At 40.6% G+C, this 17,855-nt stretch overlaps 1 protein-coding gene across 1 annotated transcript in view; it reads left to right on the top strand.

The window, feature by feature from the left end:
- Positions 1-10,173: 10,173 nt before the first annotated feature.
- Positions 10,174-17,855, top strand: part of LOC128471126 (microtubule-associated protein tau-like) — a 31,762-nt gene continuing 24,080 nt past the window's right edge. Inside the window, exon 1 of the mRNA XM_053452989.1 lies at positions 10,174-10,310. The gene's annotated coding sequence lies outside the window, so the exon portion shown is untranslated. The remainder of the gene's footprint in view (positions 10,311-17,855) is intronic.

Genomic DNA, 17,855 nt, shown 5'->3' with positions numbered 1-17,855 from the left:
ACGGGACTGATAAAGGGCCATCAGGACACGGGAGTGATGGGAGTGATAAAGGGCCATTGGGACACAGGAGTGATGGGAGTGATAAAGGGCCATTGGGACACAGAAGTGATGGGAGTGATAAAGGGCCATTGGGACACAGGAGTGATGGGAGTGATAAAGGGCCATTGGGACACAGGAGTGATGGGAGTGATAAAGGGCCATCGGGACACGGGACTGATAAAGGGCCATCAGGACACGGGAGTGATGGGAGTGATAAAGGGCCATTGGGACACGGGAGTGATGGGAGTGATAAAGGGCCTCTGTACGCCTATGAAGAGATTCCATTAAAAATCAGCCGTTTCTAGCTACAGTAGTCAGCGCTGGGTTTCTGACCCATGTCATGTTATTTCAATGGGGAAAATCTGTTTTTCTTTCAAATTTCATATTTGTACAGTTTAATAGCGACACTCCAACAGACACAATGCTTTACCGCAACATCTGTTGCTCATAAGAGGCTTTAATCTGTGCCCTAATAAAATACCAAATCAATGTGAAACCATAAAATGTACAATTTCAAACTCCAACCATGGATTCTAGAACCTTGGATTTCTGGAAAACTTCATTTAGTACAGCCTGATTTAGGACCCCTTCAAGATAAACCCCCCCCCCGCCCAAACTATGTTCCATAAAGAACAGACCCCCTAATGCTGGTGAAATGCTCTTTTAGACGACAAACACACTGTATGTGATTGGAAATTGCGTAAAATATAACGATACAGACCGCCCTGCTTGCTGGAAAAGGTATCCCTACTGACGTCTCGTCACTAGACACGCATGGTGCCACCAGACCACTGGAAACACTCAGTATATATTTCGATATTTAGTTTAAACCTGAGCTTCCTGTCCCAATCAATAACAATCAGCAACTTAACAACAAGTGAGGGATAACTTAATGGGAAGGAATAATCATGTAGATGCCGAGAACAAGTTCAGATGGCTGCTCTCATGGTATACACATATGGTGGGCTTCTAATTCACGTATTTTGGTTAATTTAATCTGGAAACACCGTTACCTGGGTTTATTTAGTGAACAGGGCTGTCAGATATAGCATTCGAGCAACGTGAGATCCACCTAAAGAAAGAGAGCCGCCTCGGTCCAAGTACGGTGCATCTATGGTCTATGTGCCCGATACATCCTATAATGGGTTCCGTTATGCAGAGATGTACTCGAAACACAAAGAAAACATACAAAGCAAAGATTATAGTCTGCGTCATCCCAAATTCTGGAAACCCAGACATAAAACTGGAGTCATGGTGGAGAAAGACCACCAGCCCCTCTCACTGGAGAGAAGTCTCTCCTCTTAGTACATCTTGACCAGAATGTTCCTGACTTCCGCAGATAAAAGGACCAAGTGTGGGAGATAAAACATTGGCAACAGTAGCCACGAAACCCTGTAAGAGCTTGTGCTGTGCCGAGAGGAACATCTAACACGGCGTGTGTACTGCTTTGTAAACCATTACGGATATCTCAGAGACTTTACTGCGAAGGACACGCGCTGGACATTCCTCGGCCCCGTTATCAGGACATGTCTGCACGGGGGGCATTTCTGTATTGAGATTCTACGGACGCGTACGGCAACTCAAACTTAACAACCGATAAAAATGGGGATTAGGAGATATTTTGGGTTGTTGAGTAAGGGAGCCGGCTATAAACCCTACCTGCGTGTTTGCTCAAACGAAGAACGCAGAATGTTTTGGACTAAATATCTGCAGCCGACTGCTTCCTATTCCTGTCATCATATATAAGACTCCCAATAGATGCTTTTACGCCCGGTATGTTATGGCGGATATCCCTGCTTGAATGCAGGTGACTCAGTTAACTGTATCTTTAAATAATGACAAGTCACAGTTTCAATGAGGACGGCTTTTAGAGCCATTTGGGTCTATGGACCATTAGAGGGTTTATATTTAAATAGCCTCAGGGTCAGCTCAGTTAAAAAGTCCAAGGAAGATGGAGTCTTTGGTTGAACGTGATACTGTTTATTGGAGTATTGGAAGGACTTGAATGTGTTTTTCGTATTAATGTGTAATAACTAAGGGGGGTTCCTGGGAACTCGCAGGAGTCTCAGGGTTTTTGCCCCAATCTCAGGAGTGAAGGGGCAGATTCTCAGGGTCGCACATTCGTGATAACGATGCCTAAACATTAACAGTTTTAGGTTTCAATGAGGACATCTTTTAATGGCTAAAAATGTACAAAATTGGGTACCATATATGTTATTGGTCAACAATGATTGTAAAAACCCAGCATATATCATATAGGACCGTGCTGTTTGGTACCCTGTGTGGGTGCAGGATCACAATATATATAATCTATATATATATATATATATATATATATCTATATATATATATATATATATTGTGATCCTGCACCCACACAGGGTACCAAACAGCACGGTCCTCTAGGGTATTAACGCCACATCTCAGTTAGGTAATCAACCACAATTTATTTGTAGTCCACGTATGCAGATATTTACAGAATTACATAGAACACAAATTCCCTACAAACAAAAGCCTAGCTCATCTGAGCGCTTACTAACGTATAACTCCCTCGCTACTCAGGGTCTAAACTAAACAAACCGTAATCCCACCAACCTTTTCGATGGTCTCTTTTGTGCAAAGCAAGCCCTGCTGCGTCCAAACAAACTCTCTCTTCTCTTCCTCTGCCCAACAGGTCAGGCTTTATTGCAGTCGGTGCAGCTAATTACCTGCAGCTGACCAGTGCATTGGAGTCGGCTAAAACTCCAGGCCTGGATCCTGGGTCAGTCCAGGTGCATGGAAACTGCGGGGTGGAGCACCAGCCTGCCCTATATGTCATATAAAACCCTGCAAAATGTATACCCCTTCCACAACAACACCCCGCACCTTGTTGTACACTATATATATATATATATATATATATATATATATATATGATAAAAAAACATCCCATTTTTGTGTTTTCCTTTATTATGGTATTTCATGCCTCTCTGCTAATCAAATGCCATTTTCCTGTTAACCCTCTAGTGACTGTACTGAAACATTCCACATTCCAAGATGAGACCCTGAAAGACTGAGAAGCGGTTGGTGTTAAATCTTATTATTATTTATAGTAAATAATAATCACTGTTGTTAAGTTAAAAGTCCTGTTCTCAAATTTTTACAGTAAAGTTCCGTTTTGGCATTGTACTAATTGTTACATCACCGGCTGGAGAGACAGCAACCTTCGGTGGAGTTTGGGCAGCTCTATAAATGCATGGAGTTATTGGCCAACTTGCCCCTTTGTGAGAAGTCGAGTTGAATCCCGACACAGAGTTGGTTTTCAGTGAATTAACGAGTCGCTGAGTTCTTCGTAGCGACTTCTCGTGGAGTTGACTTTAATGAAGAGAATTTGCGCATTATTAGCCAACTCAGCCGGCCCAACTCAGGCAGTTGTAGTTTCTACAGATTTATAGACGATGGGGATGCAGGAAGATTCCGAGCGCAAAGTATTAAACATTTCCCGTTTTATTTGTTTTAGCGGAGCGACCGAAGCAGATCAGTAAAGAAGATCAAGATCTGGATGGGGGAAGAATGTAACATCTGTTCTCAAGTAACATCTCAGAAGAAACAGCTTCTTCATCCAAGGAGAAATCCGACCGCCATTCTGGGGTCAAGAAGGAATTTTTTCCCCCAGTTTGTTGCAAAATTGGAAAAAGGCACAAACTGGGGTTTTTATTGCCTTCTTTTGGATTAACAGCAGCGTAAGAACAACACTTCCCCTGAATAAAAACTTGATAAATATTAGAACCCATTTCATGTATTTTGTGTTCTGTCTGAGATTCCACGTAAAGTCGCTGGAATCAAAGGTTCCCCCATGGTGTTTCGGTAATCACACAGTGCTACGCGGGCCTGCTTCCCCGGTCATACTGGGGTGTCTGATGTCACTAAACACACAATGTTTAGTGACATCATCAGATACTCCAGTAGCGTTTTTTCAACATGTTATTGGTTTTCCCTCTTATTTACTGTTCTTTCTTCTGGTTTTGCTTCTATTTCTGTTCCTGCTGTCTTCTACCTCTTATATCTCCTTTTTATTTCTCTCTTTTCTCCTGCCTCTCATATTTTCCATTTCCCTCTTTCTCTGCTTTCTCTATCTCGTCTCTTTCTTTTTCTTTCTCTCTTTTTTTCTTTCTTGTTCCTTCTACTCTCATAAATCAAACATTTTAGCTGTCACGATAACCCCCTTGCACGGCCACATCCACAACTACACCTTAAGCATAACTTCTCAAAGAGTGTCGTGGAAACCGCTCAGAAAAAGATGGCGACGGTAGCTGGCATGCAATCCACCGGCAGGATTTCACGAAGATCTCTTTTATGTGAAATCTTTGGAATATGATTTGGTTCTTCTTTTTTTTGGAGGGCGAGCCTAAGCATCTTTGGGACCCTCTATCGTTTTGTTAAGGATAGGGCCAAACCAATGCTTCATTTTGTGTAAGAATACTCCTAAAAATGTATTTTGGACATGTCACTGTCACGGCTTTTGAAACAACACAATATTAAGACTAACTTTGTTGTGTTGTTTTATGTATATATATATATATGTATATATATATATATATATATACCCTACCAGACTCTTCTCCCCTTATCTTAGTAAAAATAGCTGCCTGGTGCCGAAGATGAACTCAGAAGAGGAAGCCCAGGCACCGAGATAAGAAACGCGTTTCATACCAAAGAAGGTTTGGTGTCTGCATCGTCCTAAGAGACCGTTTTGATAAAGGCACAACCCTTCATAATCTCTCCTCGTCCTCTCATCCACGGGGGGGGGGGGGTGGGTTGAGAGGGTTTGGATGGCATTTCACACTTTTTTGGAAAGAGTAAAAACATTCCTTCTTTTTTAACCCATAGGGTGCCAGAGAAGTGAGCGGATTTATTTTAATTATTTGCATGTTTGTGGTCTGCTGTTTGGGGGTCCCCTATATACCGTTTGCAAACCGATTGATTCACTGTGCAGGGAGAATAGACCCTTTGGGATAGCCAATGAGCCCTCATTTCTACCCTGACTCCTCCAAGATCCCTAAAACCCAAAGGTGGGCAGGCTATCTGCCCAACATCACTCTATACAAGCCCCCTCCAGTGGTAGATTGGGTGCTGTTGTGTGCGGCCACCATCTATATATGCCCGGTGACGTTTATGGAAAGCTAGGGAGGTCTCTCCCTGCCCACACACTCATGCTCGTACTACAATATTTGTAGTGGCGCCCCCTACTGACTCAATGTCCCTAGGCAGCTCCCTAGTCGGTCCATATGGTAGGGCAGCCAATAAATCATATGCGTGATGATATGCGGATGCGCGCAACACTCTTAATACTTTTACGGTGTTAAGTTGTTAGGTTGCATGTATCAAGCAGACAACTGCAAACTAAAGGACATCATTAGCTGCACCAATGACGGCCAACAAGGGCCCCTCTTTACTTAATGTGTCGGTTTGTCCGTTCGATTTTTGTCAGACCCTTTAAATGTATGGACTGTAAGAAACACTGCGTCATTTGTTAGTGCTAGATAAATAAAAAATAATAATAATAATAAAATAAAAACATAAAAATAATAATAATCATAATAATGAACTCACTGTCAATGTTGTGTAGTGAAAGAGGAATATACCATGGTGTAATACTGCCATCTGCTGGTCACACTGTCCAATTACAGGTGGACACATTTCAAGTACCCTCACATAGAAGGAAAATGGATAGAAAGGTATTAATACAAGAAAATACAGAGTCTTTGGTTTATCTTTTATTGGCCCTACACAAAAAAACATGTCACATATACTTAATTTTATCTGAGGTTACGCGACTCTACTCTCTTTCTAGGTTAGCCCTGGAAAAGGAGTGACCTTCTACCAAAGACTCCACATAGTAAATCCAGTTTCCCGTTTAAAGGTGCTAGGCCTCCTAGCGTTAGACAGCTCAGTGTTTTCAGCATATTAAGGAAATCTTTGAGGAATAACAGAAATATACCATGACAATGCGTGGAAGAGAGGGCACTGCCCCCTGCTGGAGAAGAAGTTGTATTTTAAGCTGTTGCCCGCGCATGGCACTGCCGCCCTACAGCTAAGACAGCATTACACAGCTTCTCGGTCCATTCCAGGACGCTAAATGACCATCTTGTGATGCAGTGACCTTCTTTTCTACATTTTTTTCCTTTCTGTTATTCTGTTGCCTGCCCTGACCTGCGCATGTGAGCAATCTTTCCCAGTCCAGTCAATCGAGCGTCTTGAGAATCTTTAAGCTTTTGCAGCCAGCGAGTATTATAAACATACAAAATAATATGCCCTTTTCGGGCCATTTTCCTGAAAATCTGGTCAGCACCTTCACGGCATTAAAGGGCTTCTAATGCAATCTGGGGAGATCAAAGATCTCCTATGTGTACGGACCATTGAGCATTGGGACACTAGGGGTAGGGGGTCTGATTGCCCAAGAAGAGTACAATCTGGGGTCTGATGGGTGATGGGGCAGACTCATAGGGCCTGGAGCTGACCCCTTCCTATTCTCCCCGCTGTGATCATATATAAGACTCCCAATTGGTGCTTTTGCTCCCCGTAGGTTATGGTTGATATCCCTGCTTGAATACAGGTGACTTAATTAAGTGTAAAAAAATAAGTAATGAGAGCCAATTGGGTACAAAAGGGTTAATATTTCGAGTCTCGGGGTCTGCTGATTTATGTCCATAGGGCCGACGGTACGTTGGGTGTGTTGGGTATTGTAGATCAGCATACGTTTGTATTTTGGACAAACCATTGAGGAGGAAAAAGCACGCTCTTCGCACAGTCCGGGGTAGGGAGGTCTGAGATCAGAGCCTATTTACGGCGAACAGTAAGAGGCATTCATGGCGGCGCCGGCCGGGGGGGGGGTGTCGGGGGGGGACAACAAGCACTTGGGAGCAGAGAGCAAAGAAAGGGCAGTAATTATTACATCAATGGGAATAATTATAAAGAAGCCAGTTTAATAATTACGCAATTCGATGAGAGGAGGGGGCGGGAGCAAAAATAAAATGGTGATGTGGAAAGCGATGGTAATTTATAAATAAGGCGATTGTAATCATATTAATATGTATGATAATAACACGCTACACACTAAATACACGCGGGGCGATTCATGCGAGTGATACGCATACCTTCCACTATTGGAAACAGCCAAACAGGGACACTTTTGTTTAAAGGGGTGTGGTTAGGGGCGTGACTGGGGTAGGGTTTTACTAAGACAGGGACAGTTTTGTTTAAAGGGGTGTGGTTAGGGCGTGACTGGGGTTTTACGAAGACTTTTTATGGGACTTTGTGATCTATTGACATATCTGGGAACTCTCCCGGAGTCTCAGGGTGAAGTCCCTGCTTCCCAGAGTCTCCAGGGGTAGATCCTGTACCATGTGGCCACGCCAACACACATCTACTCCTCCTGTTTTTATACACATTATTGGGGCTTTTAGGGCCGTAGAACCCTGCGATACCCTCATACCCAGCAAACATTATGACCTCCTAGAAAAGAGGGGCATCAGGGGAGGGTGGAGGGGCACATTTGGGGCACAAAGAGGGACTGTCCCTTCTGTAGAGTGGCAGTTGGGAGGTTTACCCATAAAAGGTAGGCCTGGGTGTACTTGGTTCTGTACAATATTTACTCTGGCCTTGATTAGGTCCCTGAAAGCTGTGCTTTATTCGATTTTTTGCCCCAACCTGGCATTGGCCAAATTATTGCCCTTCTTTCCGTTACCCTAAAGGCTTAAGTGAGCTCAGCTCGCATCATACAAATCATTTTATGGAATATTGTTATTCTCCTTGAATGAAGATGCCGCCTGATCAGTCGTTAACCTTTTCTTTGCCGGCCGGGGGGGTTTCCCATTTTTCTTTTAAAAAAAATGTTTTGAGCGCTTCTCCAGAAAGGAAACGGTTAATGCCTACTAAGTATTCTCACGGGCCATTTAGACATCCCGGAGCGGGTTCTCTGGTGACGAGGCTTTTTTGCTTTCACCCAATTACCTCTCAACGCCAGCTCGGTGCCCCGGGGAAATGCAGGGGGTCTATAACAGAAAGGAGGGGGTGGGGGCAGATACCATGCAGAGACACAAATACCCCACAGGGGTATCTAATCCTTTACACACTTAATTAACTGAATAGGAGGGGAAAGGACAAGCAACTGTCACATCAGATCTGTAACCCCGTAATTAACCCCTAATTAATCGATAAATTATTAAATGGATAAATCATACAATAAACACCCATAACGAGGATTTATCGAGTGGTGAGAAATGGAGATAATTCAGCGGCCGAGGTTGTTAATTATTATTAATATAATGAATTGTTTATTATTATTCATATCATTATTTTTTGTTATATATTTATTATTATTATTAATATAATTATTTATTATTATTAATATAATGAATTGTTTATTATTATTCCTATTATTATTTTTTGTTATATATTTATTATTATTATTAATGTAATTATTTATTTATTATTATTAATATAATGAATTGTTTATTATTATTCATATCATTATTTTTTGTTATATATTTATTATTATTATTAATGTAATAATTTATTTATTATTATTAATATAATGAATTATGATTATTAATATAATAAATGGTAGAGGTTAATACGACGAGAGGATTTAAATATTCGCGGGTTTGGCAAACAGCTCCTGAATCTAAGACCGAAGACCTATTCTTCCTATTTTGGGTTTTTCTGAAGTAAAATGATCAAAATTGCCCCCCCAAAAAAGGGAACTTGACATTTTTAAAATGTTTCTTTTTTCAAATGTTTTTTTTTTTTGGCAAAAATCAATGAATTGGGGCAAAATCTCCCCAAAACTCCTGTTCTTTAATAATGTTTTCTAACATATTGTAACGGCAATGTTTCTTCCCCCCTTTGCATCCAGGGTTTTTGTTAACCCTTACATGTTTGGGGCTCTCTCATAGGTTTGCCATTTTATTGAGACGCTTTACTGATACTCGTTATAATCCGAGAGCTTTATACCCGTTATCAGCGCAGAACATGACGGGCAAATCGGTAAAGTCAGTCGGACCCTCAGATTGCACCCGTTTGGGGGGGTGGCGATTGCCCAATTGCCCCCTACCCAGGATTTGCCCATCACTGTAGGAAGTACTGCTAGTTAAAACGTTGGTGCTACATAAATAAAATATAATAATAATAATATAGTAACACCTATTTTTCTATAGGAACATGCATTTTTGCATATTTGGAGTTTTTGTGTAGATCCATTGAGTAACCCTTTCCTGTCACGGGTGGTGAACAAAATAGGCAAAAATGTGTGTAAGTGACACTTGGACAGGTTGCCCGGTGTGGGGGCTGCAGACAGGGCCGGCCCCGTTTGCCTGGATGTCTCACACAAAGGAGACGGATGGGGGTGGGTAGGGAGGAGGCTCCATGATGGGAGATGCTGCGGCTGCTGATCCTGTCTCCATGGTAACCAGTCGCAGCAGGACCAGAGCTGCGCGCTCCCGAGGGCTGGACCGCTCGCACACTGCTTTGCCCCGCCCCCACGAAATCACGAGGGGGGGTGCTGCTGGGAAGGCGGGGCTTCATGCACGGATAAGGTCAGACCCTCCCACCACGGGGGTCACTGGACGAAGCCTCAGTGTGAGCGCGCTGGCAGTGTGCCAGATTCCTGCACTCACACTAACAAGCCTAGTGCGAGGCAGCGAGTGCGAGTGAGAGTGAGGGTTAGGACACAATGAAAGGTACTCCCAGTGGTATTTACACCGATGTACGCAATCCAGTGAATGTTCACTAGGGACTCACACTCATAGCGGGCATTATTAATTTCTTGTGGTCAGGAAGGGGTGTGATCAGCAGTGAGTGTGCACGGGGAAGTGTCTGCTCATCCTGTAAGTGCAGCTTGGGTCACACTCAGTGCCTGGTTAATCTTAGTTCAGTAAATGCAAGTGTTTGTACCTAGGAGTGGAGCTCACACTCCCCCTTTACGCCTCGCACCCTAGGAGGGGAGCTCACCCCTCTACTCCCTGCAGACACTGTGGTAAAGCTCCCTTTTCTGTCTCCGGTCCCCTCCTCCCTCTGTCTCTCCTCCTTCCCCCCCCCGCCCTGGTCACTCAGTGACAGCTCCCCCTTTCCTTCACTCACTCACTCCCCCCCACACACGTGACCTCCCTCTCCTGACAGCTCCCCTGCGCGCTCCCGACTCGCGCTCCCGGCTGCCTCCTTCTCCTCCAGCTCTGCGGACCAGGCAGACACCGATCCCCGGTCAGCACCGCCAGGACTGCCCCGGCCAGCAGGTACCCCGCACAGCTCATACCCCAGTCTGGGGCAAAGGGCGCAGCGACATGTGCATGGAGACAGCGCAGGCGTGCAGTGTGTGGGGCAGGTGCACGGGTCATGTTAAATACATGCGTTCGTGTGATGATGGCATGTCCTGCCTGTGTCTGATAGCAGCAGGGCATACATGTAGCTTTGTATGTGTTAACCGGCTGCCTGTGAATATAGGGGATATATGTATGTGTGCTGACATATATGTACATTCAGTACTGGCTCCTCCCAATTACATGTGATGTTATCTTAACATGTAACACCTGTGATCATTGCACGTGTGTCCTGCCTCTACCCACCTTTGCACTGGCGCGCTGTGCTGTCCCTACGTGTTAATATGTGGGTTGTATGCTTTCAGAATGTAAAGCTGTAGATCTACACGCATGCACACACGTGTTATTTTGTATGTCGGTATGTGGAACATGTTATGTTAATGGTGAGGGGGGAGCGAAGGTGAGAGAACAAAGAGGGGGGATCCGCGGGGCATCCTTCAGCTGCAATATTTGGGAGGAGAGAGGGGCATTTGTTGAAATGGATTAACCCTACGTGTGCCACATCTGAGTGCGTCCACTAGCTCTGAAAGGGTTAACGGCAGTGCATACGTTCTTACCGTTGTGACACGGCAGTGTGAGGTGTGGCAGTATTTCACCGTGATAACGGCTCCATCATGGCCACGATGGGGTTAAACGGTACCCACTGTATGTTCTTGCACATGCGTGTAACTCTGACTTTCCTGTGTTCTGCGTGTAGTCATGCGAATCAGTGCTCTTCATATAACGAGCATTTAACATCCTACTGGCGTTTTGTATTTGGCCAGGCATTTCATTTTGTATGTGTGTCTGGCGTGCAGATAGCATGTAGATAGCATGTTGATTGCGTGTGCAATCCGTGCCGTTCCTCATCGCCTTGCTTATGATGTATTCCCGTTCCGGGGGATGTAAAGAAATGCAGAGCGTCTCGGATGGCCACGGACGCGGCGGGGTGACATAATCCTAGTGGAGGGGCACGGAGGGGTCCGCCGTGCCCAGATGGCTCCTGAGGGGCGTTGGCGGTCGCCGCGCGCCCCTCGCTCTGCTCTGTGTAGAAATGAAATACCCCCAGGCTGCTTATGGGCAAAAGATATACACCGCCCTCACGTTTGCCCATCTTTTAACATTTTACTCATTGTACAGCGCTCTGGTATATGATGGCACTTTCTTAGGGGGGTGTGGTGAAACCCCCCTTATTTAACCCTTTAAGCACCATACGGTGTCTCTCTGATACCATCTCGGCGGGGCGGTTGGCATTATAACCGCGGTTTTCGTTTTCTCTTATATTGTGTTCCAGACACTCCCCTTGCAGATGTTCTCGATCGCTCTCGCACCACAGTCCCTTTTCTGCCCTCCCCGGCTCTATCAATCCGTGCTTTTGTTTCATTTCTAGTCCCCAAACCCCTCGGTGTACACGGAGCCTCTCGCACACATCTGCTGGTAGTTTATTCTCCTAAACCATTTAGTGTTTTGTGTCCCCCCCCCCATTGAAATACTCCAGGGGACAGTCTTGATTTTTTTTTTATCCCCCCCCCCCACCCCCAGCATTGGGTATTTTCCCTTCCCTTTGTCTTACACGACAGCTAGAAAATCACATTTTTAGCTCTTCGACCTCGGCTATGACATCATAGAATCATTGCCTCGTGGGACCCGCAATTAAATCCCTTTGTTTGATAATATCTTTCGTTTGGGGAAAAATCAATGGAAAACTCGATTGGCCCAAAAAAAAAAAAAACCCTTAAATTGAGTAATTCTATATTAAGTCTCGATGTATTTTTTTCGGGTGCAAAATCTCTTCCTACCCCTATCACTCTGAGGCTTCAGATACTCATGACAATTACCGTCTCTTAATGGCAATTTTTTAATTTTTTTAATTTATTTATTTTTTTTACAAATTTGCTAAGTGACATTTTTCGGAAAAGCCTTTTGTTCTCCTTACCAATCCCGACGTTTCCTCAGGAGGCGTGAGATACCCTCCCAGTTTCCAAATTCCATACCCTCTCCATATACCTGCGCGTGATGTATGTAAGAATTAACGTGTCGCGTTTAATAACACGGAAAACTTAAACAAAAAAAAAAAGATTTTAATAAATGGGACGTGTTCCGTTTTTTAATTAATTTCCCGTGATTCCCCATTGTGGTGTATATATTTTTTATGATATATATTTGTAGCCCCCCGGTAGTGCGTGGGTTAAGGACCAGATGGGATAAGGTGTTAAGCCACTTGGACAAACTCCAATTCTAGATCCCCTCCCCAAAAAAAATTCAGGCTGTTTATCTACCGTTTTTTTAATCCCATTCTGGTGAATAATCAGATATTAATTGCCAGAATGTGTGTGATGTGCCATTGTGGCTAGGTTGCCATGGCGATGAGACGGATACCACCTTGTGCTTATTGGACCGTTAGTAGTGTTAGTAGTAATAGTAGTCTTAGTAGTGATTTGTTGTAATGGCAGCATAAGTAGTGTTAGTGGTATTGGTAGAGTAAGTAGTATTAGTATTAATAATGTTAGTAGTAATAGTAGTGTCAGTGTTATTAGTAATTTTAGTAGTAATTGGTAGTAATAATAGTGTTAGTAGTAACTGGTAGTAATAGTAGAGTCAGTAGTATTAGTAGAGTCAGTAGTAATAGTATTAGTAGTAATAATAGTGTTAGTGGTGTTAGTTCTATTGGTAGTAATAGTAGTAATAGTAGTAGTGTTGGTGGTAATAGTAATTGGTAGTAATAATAGTGTTAGTAGTTATAGCAGTATAAATTGTATTAATGGTATTAATAGTATTAGTATTCTGTTTTCATGCAGATTGCTGGGATTTTATGTTTTTATTCCCTAACTTAATTTTGTAAATAAATTTACAGTTAAACTCATTCAAAAGATACTTATGAAGTTATTTGGATACAAAATATCCTTCATGTTACAGAAGCAGACAGAGACACAGAGACACAGAGACTCAGAGACACACACAGAGACCGAGAGAGAGACAGAGCGAGAGATAGAGACCAAAAGGTAGACCGAGAGAGAGAGTCCTGCTGTTTAAATCATTTAAATTCGATGTTCTCAGTAATTCCTGGGTGGACTGTCCTCATGTAATAAATCACATATTACGTGATCGTATAATTAGAAAAAAAGTGTGTATATAGAGTGTGTGTAATTGTATTATATATATGTGTGGATATATATAGATAAAGATATAGAGAGAGAGAGAGTATTATATATATGAGTGTGTGTTAGATATGTTTATATAGTGTGTGTTATATATGTGTATATATATAGTGTGTGTGTTATATATGTGTAGATATATAGTGTGTGTTATCTATGTGTATATACAGTGTGTGTTATATATGTGTGTATATATAGTGTGTGTTATATATGTGTATATATAGTGTGTGTTATGTATGTATATATATAGTGTGTGTTATGTATGTATATATATAGTGTGTGTTATATATATATATATATAGTGTGTGTTATATATGTATATATATATATAGTGTGTGTTATATATGTGTGTTATATATGTGTATATATATATATATAATGTGTGTTATATGTGTATATATATATATAGTGTGTGTTATATGTGTATATATATATATAGTGTGTGTTATATATGTGTATATATATATAGTGTGTGTTATATATGTGTATATATATATATATATATATATATATAGTGTGTGTTATATATGTGTGTATATATATATATATATATATAGTGTGTTATATATGTGTATATATATAGTGTGTGTTATATATGTATATATATATAGTGTGTGTTATATATGTATATATATATATAGTGTGTGTTATATATGTATATATATATATATATATATATAGTGTGTGTTATATATGTGTATATATATATATATATATATAGTGTGTGTTATATATGTGTATATATATATATATATATAGTGTGTGTTATATATGTGTATGTATATATAGTGTGTGTTATATATGTATATATATATATATATATATATATATAGTGTGTTATATATGTATTTATAGTGTGTGTTATATATGTATATATAGTGTGTGTTATATATGTATATATATATATATATATATATAGTATGTGTTATACATGTATGTGTATATATAGTGTGTTATATATGTATATATATATATAGTGTGTGTTATATATGTATATATAGTGTGTGTTATATATGTGTATATATATATATATATAGTATGTGTTATATATCTGTATATACAGTGTGTGTTATATATGTGTGTATATATATATATATAGTGTGTGTTATATATGTATATAATATATATATATATATATATATAGTGTGTTATATATGTATATATATATAGTGTGTTATATATGTATATATATATAGTGTGTTATATATGTATATATATATAGTGTGTTATATATGTATATATATATAGTGTGTTATATATGTATATATAGTGTGTTATATATGTATATATATATATATATAGTGTGTTATATATGTATATATATAAATATAGTGTGTTATATATGTATATATATAAATATAGTGTGTTATATATGTATATATAGTGTGTTATATATGTATATATATATATATATAGTGTGTTATATATGTATATATAAATATAGTGTGTTATATATGTATATATATAAATATAGTGTGTTATATATGTATATATAGTGTGTTATATATGTATATATATATATATATATAGTGTGTTATATATGTATATATAAATATAGTGTGTTATATATGTATATATATAAATATAGTGTGTTATATATGTATATATATAAATATAGTGTGTGTTATATATGTATATATATATATATAGTCTGTGTTATATATGTATATATATATACCGTGTTTCCCCGAAAGTAAGACAGTGTCTTACTTTCTTTTTATCCCTAAAAGCCCCACTATGTCTTACTTTCGGGGTATGTCTTATATTGGGAAAAAATTGTCCATATATACCAATCCACACGCATACCAATCCACACATATACACCAAACCACACACATATACACCAAACCACACATATACACCAAACCACACACATATACCAATCCACACATATATACTAATCCACACATATACCAAACCACACATATATACCAAACCACACATATATACCAAACCACACATATATACTAATCCACACATATACACCAATCCACTCTCACTGTCACTCTATGCTTTCCTACCTTTCCTCTTTCAGTTTCTTTGCCGCCTCTTCGCTCTTCTTCTTAGTTCTTCTGTCTTCTCTTCTTCCGGGTCAGAGGGCACGGAGACCGGTGGGCGCGGCTTCAGTGCTGTGCGCCGGGATCTGGCAGCAAACCCCGGCGCACAGCAGCTGTTGCCTTGGGGATCACAAGGTAGCGGTATCGGAGGTCTGTTAAAGACCTCCGATACTGCTCCCTTGCGAGCCTGCTCCTCCAGCGGCGGACATTACTGTCCGTCTCTGGAGGGGCGGCAGGGGCGTCGGACCGCGCTGCGGCGGACCCCGCGACGGCAGTGGCGTCGGACCGCGCTGCGGCGGACCCCGCGGCGGCGCCCCCTGGAGTGTGGCGCCCTGTGCGGTCGCACAGGTCGCACACCCCAAAGGCCGGCCCTGGTCCTGATGGACCACGGAAAACATTATTGCTGCTCCAGCAAATCCCCCGTGTTTCCCCGAAAGTAAGACATATGTCTTACTTTCGGGGTACGGCTTATATTAGCCGACCCCTCTGAAACCCCCGATACGTCTTACTATCGGGGGTGTCTTACTATCGGGGAAACACGGTATATATATATATAGTCTGTGTTATATATGTATATATATATATATATATTTATATATAGTTATATATGTATATCTATATAATGTGTGTTATATATGTATATATATATATAGTGTGTATATATAGTGTGTGTTATATATCGTGTGTGTGTGTGTGTTATATATGTATATATGTGTATATATATATATATATATATATATATATATATATATATATATATATATATATACATCGTGTGTGTGTGTTATATATGTATATATATATATACATATACATCGTGTGTGTGTGTTATATATGTATATATATATATATATACATATATATCGTGTGTGTGTGTTATATATGTGTATATATGTATGTGTATATATATATATATAGTGTGTTATATATGTGTGTATATATATATATATATATAGTGTGTTATATATGTGTGTATATATATATATATAGTGTGTATATATAGTGTGTTATATGTGTATATATAGTGTGTGTTATATATGTGTGTATATATAGTGTGTGTTATATATGTGTATATATAGTGTGTGTTATATATGTGTATATATAGTGTGTGTTATATATGTGTATATATAGTGTGTGTTATATATGTGTATATATAGTGTGTGTTATATATGTGTGTGCATATATAGTGTGTGTTATATATGTGTGTGTATAGCTTGTGTTATATATGTATAACGCGGTGTATAATGTTGTGGTTTGGTTTGTAGAAAGAGGTATTTTAGGGTCGCTCTGGATTACATCTCTGTCTCTAATCCTCTGCGTAATCATTCTACTTTGCATGCATATCATACACGTGAGCGATATATGGGTTTGCAGATATTACCCGCCAGCTGTCGTTTGGTTCTCGGTGGCTGGCACAGGGTGCTGGGAATTGTAGTTTTGTCCTGCAGGAGTTGCGCACGGTGATACAGAAAGCAAACACAGGAACATAGAAAGTGTTCGGCCCAACCTCTGGTCCCTGGCCTTATCTCATATCTGGCTGAGCCTGATGCCTACCCCATGCTTGCTTAGACGCCTTCACCTCCACCGCTTCTGCTGGAAGGCTATTCCATGCATCCACTGCCCTTTCAGTAAAGTTCTATTGTCCTTTTAAACCTTTGCCTCTTTATCTTAAGACTTTGTCCTCTTGTTGTGGCAGCAGATGATGAGATGGCAGAGATATAATGTAACGTTCTGCTCCGTGTGAGTAACATCCACAATACGGAACCGCGATCATCGATGGGTCACGCTGTACTTCACGTGGCTCGGGGAGTGATGCTCAAGGGTGAGATACTGGGACTCCTAGACTTCTGACTTACTTCTTTGGCCACTTAGACATAGAAAACATAGTCCTTGTCATAAATGCATGTTAAAATTACCTTACTGTATTAACCTCTACCACCTCTGTTGGGAGGCCATTCCCCATATCTACCTTCCGTACATTACATCTCGTCTCAAAGGCCACCCCTGGAGATAAATGACCCGTTACCATCAGCAGTGTCTTAGATTACCGTATTTTGGTCCGGGCAAAAAATATTTGGGAAATTAGGTTAATTTGAATGCCCCCCCCCAAGAGAAATTTCAGTCTCTTGAAAAAGTTTTTGAAGCCATAGAATGTGACCTAATTCAGCAAATTCATTTTACTTTTATTTAGTAATTGAAACCATCGCTGGGATGTTGTTGCCGGGGGTAATTACTAGAAAGTCTTAAAGGGACAGTTTAATGTCTCTGGC

Source organism: Spea bombifrons, chromosome 13 (genome assembly GCF_027358695.1).
Source record: "Spea bombifrons isolate aSpeBom1 chromosome 13, aSpeBom1.2.pri, whole genome shotgun sequence".
NCBI lineage: Eukaryota > Metazoa > Chordata > Amphibia > Anura > Pelobatidae > Spea > Spea bombifrons.
This window is presented reverse-complemented; position numbering and strand designations above follow the sequence as displayed.